The 12,314-nt window shown below is 47.8% G+C and overlaps 1 long non-coding RNA gene across 1 annotated transcript in view; it reads right to left on the bottom strand.

Annotated features, from left to right (window-relative positions):
- Positions 1-6,990: 6,990 nt before the first annotated feature.
- LOC131275955 (uncharacterized) overlaps positions 6,991-12,314 on the bottom strand; it is a 35,790-nt gene continuing 30,466 nt past the window's right edge. Inside the window, exons 2-3 of the long non-coding RNA XR_011647424.1 lie at positions 9,623-9,703; positions 6,991-7,105 (exon numbers count right to left, since the gene is read on the bottom strand). This is a non-coding gene — a long non-coding RNA (uncharacterized lncRNA). The remainder of the gene's footprint in view (positions 7,106-9,622; positions 9,704-12,314) is intronic.

A 12,314-nucleotide genomic window follows, 5' to 3' on the forward strand; every position in this document is an offset into this window, starting at 1 on the left:
ACAATTATACACTAGAATATATGTATACATCTATACTTCTCCAAATAATAAACTACAGGTATTAAGATTACTAAGTCACAGGACTGCAATCAATTAAAAATGTCCTGCACAAAAAGTTGTAGCAAGAGTTTCCAAATGGAACAATGTTTGAAAGCTATTGTTTCAATTTCTGTACATCAGCTGCAGCAAATATAATATGAACATGTAAAAAGACCATTGCTGGGGAAAGGACAAAGGGTTTGATGTTGGATATGTAGTAGTACCATATATTGTATATGTGAATTACTGTGATCTAAAACTTATGTGAAGACAAACTTAATAATTAGAGGAAAAAAAAGAAAAGATGTAGACACTGAGGAAGAAATGGAAGAAATTGCTTGCCACTGTACATACAGGGCAACAACTATAGAACTGATGAAAGGCAAATGTCAAAAACGAAGCTTTTTCATTTTTTCATTTTTTGATACCCCAATTTATTTTTCCTTTATTTAATTTTTCTAAATTACTGTATATTCTATTCTAACCTTTAAACCCATCACTATATTCCATTTTACTATTAATGGAACCTGCCAATATATTAGGCTTCCTTTTTAAAGAAGTTTTGGGCTACAGGGAGGTTCAACTATGTCAGGGGAGGAACACTGGTGTGGGGTGTTATTGATAAGGGGCACATGTTTGGAAGGGAGTTCTCCAGGGCATGTATACAGGGTACATAAAAATGTTTGGATATTTTCATAGTGGTTTCAGTTAAAAACGACAACTGAGAGAGTGCTGAGATCCTAGCCAGGAGAGCTCTATCACATTCCCTAATGGAACAGCAACAATCCCCCAAATGCAATGGCAAAGAATAAAGACGGATGGTCCAACAATGAGCCCTTGATACTGATGGCTATTATGAGCCTGTGTGCCTGAAATATGATCTAGGCCTAGAGCTTCAGGGTGCCCAAGAGTTACCTCCTGAGAGCCTCCATTTTGCTCAAATATGGCCACTCTCTAAGCCAAACTCAGCATGTAAATGCATTACCTTTCCCCCAGGGTGGGACATGACTCCTGGGGATGTACCTCCCTGGCACCGAGGGATTACTACCAAGCACCAGCTGATGATGTAACTAGAAAAAGACCTTGAATAAAAGGGTCACATCAGACCATCAGAATATTTCAGCCTACATGTAATATCAGGTGTTAAAAATTGCTTTTTGACTTTGGATAAAAGGGGGAAATGGAAAGGATAAAAGAGTCAGGAGGTCATGAGAGGGGTAATGTTTATGCATGCCTCAGAAGAGTACCAGAGACAGCCAAAGTAAATAGAAACCCAGGTATTGGTTCTCCTGAGGGCTACGGAGACCCATAGGTTCTGTGGTCATGGCAGATGACTCTGAGTTCAGGGTCATGTCAATAGGCCCTACTTTGGAATTTGTGTTCCTGAGTATGATGGAGTTGGATTCAGATATGACCTTTCTACACATGCCTCTTCTGTTACTTTTACTGGACCTATGGTTGGCATTTGTGTTGGTGTACACTCAGGAGACCTGAATCTCTGGACTGTCCATGTGACAGCCAGGCCCTGAGTCTCAGCAGACTTGCAACTCCTACCTTCCGGTTTATTGGATTTACCCTGGCCAGCTAACAGGGAGGTGAAGAAGGTCAACCACCATACCAGGGAATCAAGAATGCCTACAACTGTAAGCAGGAGAATTGCATCCATCATCCATGTGGGATCTAAACCCCCTCCTGATGTAGAGGGGGACTGGACATAACCATCCCAGGGTCCACAGGATGGAGGAATAGAGTATGGATTAGAGTGGATTTACTGGTGTTCTGCTGGGGAATTATTGTGATTAGTAAAGGAAGAAATTGTAGTATTGATGTGGAGAAAGTGGCCACGGTAGCTGCTGATGGTAGGGAGAAGGAAGAAGAGATATGATGTGAGGGCATTTTCAGGATTTGGAGTTGTCCTGGGTGGTGCTGCCGGGTTAGATGCTGGACATTGTGTGTCCTGCCATGGCCCACTGGGTGGACTGGGGGAGAGTGTAGCCTACAATGTAGACCACTGTCTATGTGGGGCAGCAGTGCTCCAAGATGTATTCACCAGGTGCAGTGAATGTGCCATGGTGATGGAAGAGGTTGTTGATGTGGGAGGAGTGGGGTGGGGGGGTGAGGGGTATATGGGGGCCTCATATTTTTTGAGTGTAACATTTAAAAGAAAATAAAGAAGAAGAAGAAGAAGAAAGAGTTTATGAGTTTACAGAGTTCACTTACAACCTGTTTGTAAGAAAAAGTGGAAGCAGGAGTGAAAGCTCCACACTCACTCAGCCTGCTGGGAACAAATTTTGTTTTACTGATGTGTTAATATTCATTTCTTTGGTTGCTAATAAGGTTAATACTTGTCATATTCATTTTCAATTTACAAGTCTTATAAACTGCCTTTTGTATCCTTTGCACATTTTGTTATAGGGGAATGGAGAATGTTCACATTTTTAAATGGAAAGCATATAATACCTCGCCATGTCTGCTGAAAATATATTTTTTGCCATATTTTATTTTTAAGGTGTTTTCTTTTTTATATCTAAAGGTATATATTGAAGAAAGATGTCAAGGTTCCTAAAGACATGGAAAAAACCACTTCCTACCTAAACTACTTCTTTTTTTGGTATTAGCCCAGCACTTTTAAAACAATAACCATGAGATTCACCTCAGAATTGTCTCACGATTTTTTTTTTTTTGCAGTGAGGTTCAACAATAGGAAAACCTGTTGTTTCAGTTCTATAGACATATTTTTTTAATCCAAAGCCTGCAAAGGAGAAGCAGCGATCACCTCAGAAATGCTGTCTCCAGCCCCCCTCCTGTGTCAGTCGCCAAGAAGACAACTTTTCTCCTGGGAGGGAACAGCCCTGCTCGACGCCCAGCAGGACGTCGCCTGAGGGATGGAGTCTTGCCCAAAAGTGGCAGAGGAGGGGCGGGGGCCTCGGCTGAATCCAGGAAGCAGACCCTTCAGTGGTGCGGAGCGAGGGGCCCTGGGAGGGCCGGCAGCGCCGCCTCTGACCCTGCTCCTCCCCCCCCCCCCCCCCCGCTGGGGCGACCGCCAGGGGTGAGGCCACGCGGCCCCCGCTGGAGGCCGCCCCCTGGCCCTGCACCTGCGGCCTGGGATCCTGGAGCGCCGCCCCCCCGCTGCCCGCCCCTGGCTGCCTGCCCCCCCCCCCGCTGCCCACTCCCCCTGCCCGCACCCCTGCTGCCCACTTCTCCTGCCCGTCCCCCTTGTCCGTCCCCCGGCTGCCCGCTCGCCTGCGGCTCCTCTCGGCCACACGAAGCCCCTGATGCGCCGTCGTCCTGCGTCCCCTCGGCCCGTCTGTGTCCAGGTAGAAACACGACATGCTCCTCCGTTCCCACTCTTTCATTTCAAATTATGTTTTCTTCATTTCCCAAACTACGACTTTCAGAGGCTTATATGACAGCCGACGTAACTGGCCTCCGATAGCGACACTCAGGAAGCGTTCTATTCTTCCCTGCTTCTGGAAATGTCCCCTGAACTGCAGCATTCCTAGCCGGCGTTTGCCGCCAGTTACTTCCTTAGAACAAACGCCTAGTAGAAAAGATATGGAACTACACATGTTTTAGTATAAATGTTAAAAAACACAGCAACAGTAAAGGAAATTTTTCTTTAGAGATTTCTGCATTGAGGAGGGAGGCTATTTAGTAAATATAATATTCTGGCTGGTGTCCTTAGAATGTGTATCAGTATTTCCAATTTTTAAAAAGTCATAATTGTTCCATAATTCTTATAACAGGAATTTGAAGGGCAAGCACAGACGGGAGGAGTTGGCACACGTTTAACACAGACGCCCGAGGCTGTGCCTTAGGAGTGGCTCTGTTATTCTCATCCTACACTTCTGGGTCTTTCTGCTCTAGGAAAAGGGCAGGATCCCTCCATCTCCAAAGCGGGGGAGGCAGGCGGGGGTCCAGAGCTCAGGAGCAGTCCCTGTGGGCCCGGAGAGACTGCAGAGGCTGCTCCCGGTGCGAGCTCACGGCCGGCAGGGCGATCCGGGAGCGAAGCCCGGAGCTGGCCAGCTGTTGACTTCCAAGAGGCTTTCGCCTTAGGAGTCCAAACAGAGCATCTCTGCAAGCACTGCCTCCTTAATCCAAAAAATACCAGGACTGGCAAATTCCCCCCTATGAAACGGGCAACTCTGGTGTGAAACATGCAGAGGGCCCCAGCCTGTCACTTCCAGTTTACCCCTCCTCTCCCCGCTGCCTCCGGTTCCCATCCAGACCCTCTGCTCGGCTCAGCATTTCTGGACATGCTGTTCAGGCCTCAGTGCCTTGGTTAAGGCCCGCCCGGGCTGGCTCTCTCCGGGGGAATCCCCACCTTCCCTTCGAGACTCCCAAGTCACTTCCCCTCTTATTTCTCCCCAGGAACTGCTCTCTGATCTCCCGAGGGTGCCAGGCTCCGGCTCCCACCACAGCTGTCTCTCTGTATCGTAGTCTCTCTCGCTGGTATGTGAAGGGCAGATTGCATGATTTAGAATCATCCTTATAATCCCAAGGTCTGGGGCAGCAACCTGGCAACATGGAAAACAATACATAGTTTTTGAAGGAAGGAAAGGAGGATAAATGAAAAGAAAGAAAGAAGGCAGGCAGAGAGAGAAAAAAATGGATGCTAATGAGAGGCAGGCGGGATTGAATTTAAGCTGTTGTCTGTGTTTCGAGTGAAAGCACAGGGGTGGCTGAATTTGGGGTCTGAGACCTGAAGCTGTGCAGACACGTGAGCAATCGCACAGCTGCGGCTCACCCCAGCTCCGAGCAGGGCCCCCGTGAACACACACGGGGGGCACACCCGGCAGGCCCCCACCTCTCACGGCCTCAGACTTCACTTTTTTGCTTCATTTATCTGTCTCCTGCCCTGAGAAGTTAAGAGACAGTGTATTTCCAAGAGTATTGTATTAGTCAGGGCTCCCTTGGGAAGCAGGACTGACAGGAGATATCTGTAAATAGCGTGGGACTATAAAAAGCGTCTCATGCGACTACGGGGTGCACAAAGCCAAATTCCACAGAGCAGGCCACGAGCTGGGAACTCCGGCCAAGGGGTGCTGATGCAAATACCAGAAGCCTGTTGGCTTCTATGACGGGCATTTATTTGGGGTAAAAGCTTACAGTTACCAGGTCCTAAAGAGTCCCACTCAAGGTGACTTTCGCACCAAAGTCAGCGCCACAAACTGAAGCAAGACGGCCGCTGACCTCTGCCTGGGCTCTGCTTCCTGCGCTTCCTCTCCCTCCTGAGCGCTGTGGGCCCAGCTTCTTCTGGAAGTGGCCGCGGGCTGGCCCAGGTTTGTCCCTCAGGGCCTCCTGCATCAGCCCCCACCCTCTTCCCAAGGTCGCCTGCAAACCATCAGGCGAATGACTTCTCTCTCTTCCCAGGGCTTTAGTGGTTGGAGCCTTCTCCTTTCTGTCATGTGGCAGGATCAAAATGGCAAAGTTCTCTCCTCTGTGTGTCTTCTTGAGTGAGTGTCCATTTATATCTGCCCTCCAAGGGGGCAGGCACTCACTCAACCTGAGTTACCGCCTTGCTGACGTAGCCCCATCAGAAGCCCTAAAATTATTTTATCAAGCAAACTTAATCAGAGGCCCCTCACTGAATTTAATACAGTCAAAGGGTATCACACACAGAGGATCAGATTAGTTTACAAACAATCCTTCTCTTTTGGGAATTCATAATATAATTTCAAACTGCCACAAAGGTTTTCAATGAATTCCCTAGGAGAAACCTGGCTGCCTGAAGTGGAGATGGAAATCCTCTCTTCTGACTGCAGAAATCATCACTTCTCCTTTTAAGATTGCAGCTGATAGATGAGATGTCCTTCTTTGCTGAAGGCAACCTGCTTGTTGATTGTAGATGAAATCAGATGCAGTCAACTCACTGATGATTTAAGTCACAGTAACAGTTAGGCCAGTGCTTGCTTGACCCAGCAACTGGGCACTAGTACCTGGCCAAGTTGGCACATACGCCTAACCATCACAAGTCTATATATGTGTGTGTGTGTATGTGTGTGTGTGTGTGTGTGTATATATATATATATTTTAAAGTATTGTTATTTGAATCATTTACATAAAGGAGAGGATAGCATTTCATTTAAGACATGGCACTCCAATTCCCCACATGCTAACAGAGTAAGGCAGATTAAAATTCAGATTTAATACAGCATGCAGCTCCCCATCTGGGAGCACCAAGCTCCCCAAAGCCACCTGTAAATACTCGCTGTAGAGCAACAGGGTTCCGTGGACAGGGATGTGGTGACTCATCCTCCTGAATATTCTGTAGAAATGTCAATTGTTGGTGAGGTTTTCCTGTTGGAACTCCAATCAACAGCGCCACTGTGGATGGAAACCAGATAGCAAGACAAGGTCCACGTAGGCTCTGCACGAAGCCGTAGCCTGACAGCCTGCTCAGGATCCCATCTGCCCTGGGTTTGTGTCACTCACCACTCTGCAAAAATAACTACAAAGCTACATCTGTTCAATGAGGTGGATGTATTGGAGAGGAAGTGAAGAGGTCTAGTTTGGAGTTTGGCCTGCAAATATTTCTCTTTAATCTTAATTTTATTCATTTGTATTTTGAATACATATGAACAAGAGGAGTGAAGGACTACCATTTCTCTTCCCCTGCCACCCAGTTTTTTGTCTCCTATTGTCATCTATTGCTTGTGTGTCTTTTCAGAGATGTTGTATTCTCACACTAGAAAATGCCTATACATATGAATGCATATATGTATATATATATGAGTTTGCTTGTGTCTGTATATTAATTATAGATTTATGCAAATGCAACACATTGTATATAGTGTACATGTATATACAGTATACTTGTCACATGCATGCACAGAACCATGATTTTTTATTACAACACAAATGGTAGACACAGTACATACTCTTCTGTACTTTGCTTTTTTATTTCACAGTATACCTTTGAGGACGTTCCATTTCAGTATGTAATGAAGTTCTTCCTTCTTTGTTCTGGATACAGAGGATTTTCGTGCAAATAATAATCATTTCACTGGACCAATACTGAGGTACATTTAGGTTGTTTATATTTTTCTTTCTCTTGCAAGGTTTACTGCAATGAAAAAAAAGTGAATTTATGCTAGTCTGCACATATGCTGGTTTAGACATAAAGTAAATTTCTAGAGGCAAAATTGTTGAATCAAAAGGTAAGTGCATATGTAAGTTATTTTCATGGAATACATTTTATTTCATTTACTCTTGAATTAGTGATAAATGCACATGACATACAATTCAAAAGGAAAAACTGGGTAAAGATGAAAATAAGTCTCCATCATACCCTTTCCCCAATGACTAGTTGCTTATTCTTTCTCTTTAATTTTTGCATCACTGGTATATTTCCTGTGATAGTCAGTGAATCCATACATGTGTGATTATGTGTGTGTTTGTGTGTGTATACATAATACATATTTCCATGTGTGGGTTCTGAACGCTCTTAGAAAGATACTGGTTAATGATGGGCACTAGACATGAGGACTTTAGCCATTTGTATTAGTCAGCCAAAGGGGTGCTGATGCAAAATACCAAAAACAGGTTGATTTTTATAAAGGGTATTTATTTGGGGTAGGAGCTTACAGATACCAGGTCATGAAGCATAAGTAACTTTCCTCACCAAAGTCTATTTCCATGTGTTGGAGCAAGATGGCTGCCGACATCTGCCAGGGTTTAGGCTTCCTGGTTCCTCTGGGCTCAGCTCCTCTGTTTTCTCCACAAAGTCAGCTGTAGACTATGAGGCTCTCTAGGTTTTGCCTCTCTCCACAAGGTCAGCTGTGGACTATCAGATGAATGGCTCTGTCTCTTTCCCTGGGGCTCCCTCCAACATCAAAACCCTCAAATCTGTCCTTTGTCATGCCTTTTATCTGTGAGTCCCCACCCACCAAGGGGCAGGGTCTCAATGCCCTAATGACATGGCCAATTCAAAGCCCTAATCATAACTCAGTCATGCCCAGGCACAGACCAGGTTACAAACCTAATCCAATATCCATTTCTGGAATTCATAACCATATTAAAGTGCTACATCATTCATCTATGGACCATGTTTCCTTTCATCTCACCTTTCGGTCTCAGCCAAACTTGAGGATATCTAAGGCCCTGAGAGTGTGGGAGATGGATGGCCCACATGTTTTTGGTTGGATAATGGTTTGACAACATGTATCAAGATTTAAAATGCCCTGAGGCTTTGAGTTAGCAATGCCATATTAAGGAATTTACCTAACATTGATATTTGCAAATGCCCATCATGATATGTGTAGAAAAATTTTCATTGCAGTATTGTTTCCAAAAGTAAACAACAAGCAAACAAAAGCTGGAGAAATTAGGATATCAATCACTATAATGCTGCTTATATAAATTAGGGCACGTCTTTGACTATTGCAAATATGTCATAAAGAATGAATTCCAAATGTAATAAGACACCAAGATTTCAGGAATAAAACTATTATGATTAAAAAAGCCAATATGCAGAAGCATGGCCTACTGTGACTCACTGCTGTGGAAATGAAGAAGAATATACATATATGTATGCATGTTCAGGGAGATACACATACATTCATGCAGATATAGAATTTAGTGTTTTTCTTTTTTTCTGCACAGTATCACAAGCATCTTCTAATGGTCATAGCCTTTGGGGAGAGGAAAGGGATGAATTTGGAAAGTCTTTACATGTGGCATTTTCCACCTATCTGTAGAGAGCTATATGCACATATGTATGATTTTTCAAACATGTCAACAGATGTCAGAGATCATTTATCTGGAAGGGAGCTAGTGGAGCATTTTTGGTTTGGTTTTTGCTTCTCTGCATTACAAATATATTTTAAAAAATAAAAGACTCAAAATGGTCAAAGAAAAAGCTACTAGGTCTTTAGCTATAGTGTGACATTGGAGTAAAGAGATGTTCCCTTGGACTCTTCTGCATGGGCTACATCAGAACACCCTGAGAGCTACAAGCTCCTTCCTGGGACTGACACAGTGGACTGAGCTGGAGATCCTTGCGCATTAAAGAAGCACATAGCAACAAATCTTGACACGCAGGTCATTTGGGAACCACCAGCCACATTAAACAGTGTGGCAAGCCATACACTAAATAACTTTCAGACTTGGAGTTGGGACAGCAAGTGCCAAGTATACCCACCTCTGTTTATACCTTTCCAGTCCATGTGCCTTATTTTGGTGTATTTGAAGGATAGTGTTGTACATTGGAAGACGTGTGCTTTGAGGTCAGGAGAAGCTGGGTTTGAATTTTGGCCCTGAAAGGTACTCAGTGAATGAAGTGAGGAGTTATTTAACCTCTCTGATCTGGTATACTTACCGCAAAGGGTCGTATGAGGACTAAAGATATTGCAAGTAAGACATTTAATAAAGTACGTGGGTGAGGGAGTCCTCCTTACCCGCAGTTGCTGGTATTTATAGAGACAGGTGCAACACCAGCTGCTCATCCTTTTGTTATTTCACAGGCTTGAGTGTAACAGGTGTAGGACATAAAATTAGCTACATTTTGAATGCACCAACTAGAGGGGCCTTGGAAATGGCCGTTTGGGGTCAGCCGTGGGCTGGGCCCTGTGCTCTCAGATACCTGCGTCAGGCGAGTTCTCCAGGACCTTGAATCCCATCCGTCCAGGGCCGGGAGCCGGTAACCGAGCACAGCCTCGAGACGCTGGAGAGGGAAAAGGCCCATTCAATGGCTTTCTCCTCCCCTCCTGCTCACCCTTCAGAGACGCTGTCTTTACTACCTCGAAGAACGCCAGGACCCGCGTGTCGACGAGCGCGGACCGGGGGCTGCCCGCCCGCTCCCTCCTTCCAGCCTTCGCCCCCCAGCCCCCGAGGCAAGGACCTGCTGACCGCCTCCCACGGGATCTCCAGGCCTCACCCGTGCCAGTCCTGCTCTTCGCGGCCTCCTCCGGGGAGCTGGCAGCAGGTGCCAGGTCTGTGTGCCCACCGAGCCCTCGACAGCACCTCGCAGGGCCCCTGCCTAGAGCTAGAGCTGTGCCAGCGAGCAGGGGGCCGGCCCAGGGCCTGGGGGCGCAGGGACCCGCGGCCGGAGCCCCGGTGCTGCCCGCTCGGCTGCGGCCTCGGGTGCCTACGAGACGGACCCGCTGTGCGTGGGAGCGGATGGCCCCGGGCTTGCAGGAGGCCCTGCGTCCTTACGGGCCTGTGCTCGATTTCAGTCCTCGCAAGGCAGCTTCGGGGCTCTCCCACCTGCGGCTCCGCTACAGGGCAGGTTGTCCAGGAGGCGGGGCGACCCCTCCTCCCCAGGCTCCCCCAGAGCACGTGCATCGATAGCTGAGAGCGAGCAGGGAGCTCGGGGGCCTCCAGAGGAGACGCAAGCACCGGCAGCGTGGAGAGGCATTGTGACAGCGCGACCGTGACAGCGTGACCGTGTCCCCTTGTGTCCCAGGGCACGGCCAGCACGGCCGTCCCCGCTGAGCCACAGCAGCCAGGTGACGAGGTAAGAGCCAGACTGGGGTGACTCGCGGGCAGGGGGCGCCGGGGTGGACTTTCCGCAGGGAAGGGGCCCAAAAGGGGTCCTGTGGCAGGCTGCCTGGCAGAGCTGCGATGGGCGCGTGTCCACGCTCAGTGCCTCTCCATACCCAGCCCCGCACCCCTGAGCCGCCTCAGCCCCGGGAGAGGAGCCGCGGGCGCTGTGGGGGCTGTCCCCGAGCCGCGGGGGCTGTCCCCGAGCCGCGGGCGCTGTCCCCGAGCCGCGGGCGCTGTCCCCGACAGCAGGCTCTGGCTCCACGTTTAATGGGGAACGCACGGTAGCAAGCCTGGTCCAGGTCTTGGGGTGTCTCTGGGCCAAACGGCTGGCCAGGGACCCGCCGGCACTGCCCCTCCCCTGGGAGCCACAAATGCAAATGGCTCCGGTAGAACCAGAGAGCAATTTCCCAAGCAGGAGACTGGAGGCATTTAAGGAGCTGAGGCCAGCTGGCCGCACAGCTCTGCTGCCCTCCTGGCTATCGAGCTGGCGGCTCCAGGCCTCCTTCAGGGGCCAGAGGCTGTGCGGAGGACGGCGGCTCCACCTGGCACTAAGCGACGCGTGAGCCAGACGGGTGCCTGGAAAGTTTCTCTTCCTTTTCATCCTGGTCCCCCTCTCTCTCTAACTCATGCCTCAAATGTTATAATTGGCCAGTTTTGAATTTTTCTAAGCAAGAAGGATGGGTCACGTGGAGAATGCAACTTTCCTAGTGGGGAAGGACACATTTCAGTCCACCCACCCATCCACCGCCCATTCATTCTTCCCATTGACCTGTAGACTCCATGCTAGAGCGTGGGATACAGAGACAGTTCAGGTGCACCAAGAGTTACCAAGTACTTTTGGAAGTGACCACAAGAAAGTAACAGAGCGAATGCTCTAGATATGTGCTGGGGTCATGAGGGAAGGCTAACTGGACGGGGGCGCTGGGCAGGGGGCCACCAAAGAGATTGTTTTACCAGCAAGATGAGGGAGAGTTAGGGCATTTAAAACGATGCAGCGGGCCTCTCAGAAAGATGGAAGGCTGCAGGCAGATGCTCCATGTTTAAAAAATTCTCAAAGAGTCTGCAGGTGCCTGGGAGGGAGGGAGGGAGACGCCTGAGAGCTTGCTGGAAGCGGAGGCAAGAGGCTGTGGGCTCGCAGGCCCCGAGGGCCGTGGGAGGAAGGGGCAGCCTCCCAGGCTGGAGCCCAAGGGGCCCTGGGAGCCTCTGGGGCTGGCCGCGGTCCTGCCAGACCTCAGGCCACAGGGTCATCCTCCAGGAGGGAGCAATGCAGGTGCAGAGGAGGCAACAGTCAACTGTAAGCTGGTAAACTGGGAAAGTTTTGGAAGCAATAATAAACAAGAGTTTTGAGAGATGACAGCCTTTAAGGGAGAATACACACACACATATCCACACACGACTGATTCATGTCATAGTACTCATGGACTGCATTTTTATTAAATGAAATTATCTCTAAAGAAATGCATTTCTCTGAGGATGTGGAGAAATTATGTTGGAGAAAATATCTGATGTACAATACTTGATTCCATGTAATTGATTCATTAAGCAAACATTACTCATTGTCATTTTCTGATTTCATACTCCTTGTAATTTAAAATTTCTCCTAGACTTGGTCATCAGTGGACAAGAAGAGCTTCACTGTAACCCAGGCAAACAGTAATTTCCTATTTGTCTCTGAGCTTGATTATTCAACATAGGAGGTGTTTTTGTGGAAAGAGTTAAACAGAATTGGTCTCTATGCTTTCCGTACTGTTTCGTTAGACAAATATCCAAGACTCAGGTTGCCATGTGTG

The sequence above is a fragment of the Dasypus novemcinctus genome, chromosome 25 (genome assembly GCF_030445035.2).
Source record: "Dasypus novemcinctus isolate mDasNov1 chromosome 25, mDasNov1.1.hap2, whole genome shotgun sequence".
In the NCBI taxonomy this organism is placed as follows: domain Eukaryota; kingdom Metazoa; phylum Chordata; class Mammalia; order Cingulata; family Dasypodidae; genus Dasypus; species Dasypus novemcinctus.